Source organism: Cynara cardunculus (assembly GCF_001531365.2).
Source record: "Cynara cardunculus var. scolymus isolate 2C chromosome LG 2, CcrdV1, whole genome shotgun sequence".
Taxonomy (NCBI): Eukaryota; Viridiplantae; Streptophyta; class Magnoliopsida; order Asterales; family Asteraceae; genus Cynara; species Cynara cardunculus.
Window position 1 is genome coordinate 17563606 of NC_037529.1, and position 1312 is coordinate 17564917.

A 1312-nucleotide genomic window follows, 5' to 3' on the forward strand; every position below is an offset into this window, starting at 1 on the left:
CAAATACATGTGGCAAACATAATATCAGGTCTACTAGCAGTTAGGTACAGGAGTGATCCAATCATGCCTCTATAGGTTGTTACATCTACAGATTTGCCTGATAGATCAGCAAATAACTTAACTCCTGTAGCCATGGGAGTTCTCATCGATGATGAGTTAGAGAGAGTATTTTTTCAAAAGGTGAGTCACATATTTGGACTGATAGATAAAAATTCCTTCTGGAACTTGTTTTATTTGAAGACCAAGGAAGAAACTGAGTTCTCCCATCATACTCATCTCAAATTTGCTTTTCATCAACTCTGAGAATTTTTCGCAATATTTTGCATTTGTAGAGCCAAATATGATGTCGTCCACATATATTTGAACAAGTAAATGTTACCTTTATGCTTCTTAAGAAAGAGAGTTGTATCGATTATACCTTTTTCGAAGCCATTTTCGATGAGAAAGGTAGATAGAGTTTCATACCAGGCCCTGGGTGCTTGCTTGAGTCCATAAAGAGCTTTATCCAGAAAATAGACATAGTCCGGATGCTTTGGATCTTCGAACCCAGGTGGCTGCTGCTCGTAGACTTCTTCTTGTAGTTTACCATTGAGGAAGGCAAACTTAACATCCATTTGATAGACTTTAAAACCTTTATGTGCTGCATAGGCTAGAAACATTCTGATGGCTTCAAGTCTTGCGACAGGAGCGAATGTCTCATCGTAATCAACGTCTTCTTCCTGGCGATAGCCTTTTGCAACAAGCCTGGCTTTGTTCCTTATTACAATGCCATCTTCGTCCTTCTAGTTTCTGAAGACCCATTTGGTTCCTATTGCTGTTTTTCCTTTTGGAAGAGGCATAAGTGACCATACTTTGTTTCGTTCAAACTGAAGTAATTCTTCTTGCATTGCGTTTATCCAGTTTGGGTCTTGTAGGGCTTCAGAAATCTTCTTTGGTTCAATCATGCTCAAAAAGTTTGCGAAGAGGCATTCATTTGCAGTAGCGGATCTTGTCTTGACACCAGAGTTTGGATCACCAATTATTTGGTGATGTGGGTGGTTTTTCGTCCACTTGGTGCTTGATTGAGGTTCTGAAGCAACAGGATGCAGTTCTTCATCGACTGATGGAACTGCTTGTTCCCCCTCAACGAGATCATCTCCAGGGTTAGACTCTGGTTCTTGATCATGATCTGAAGACACAGGAGAAGTAGATGATGTTAGATCCCATAGTGCAAAATGTAAAAAGTAATGAAAAACAATAAGTGATGAAGAACCAGAAGACCGATGAAGAGATCAAGGCAGAAAAGACTAAGTCTGAATCGATAGAAAGACTA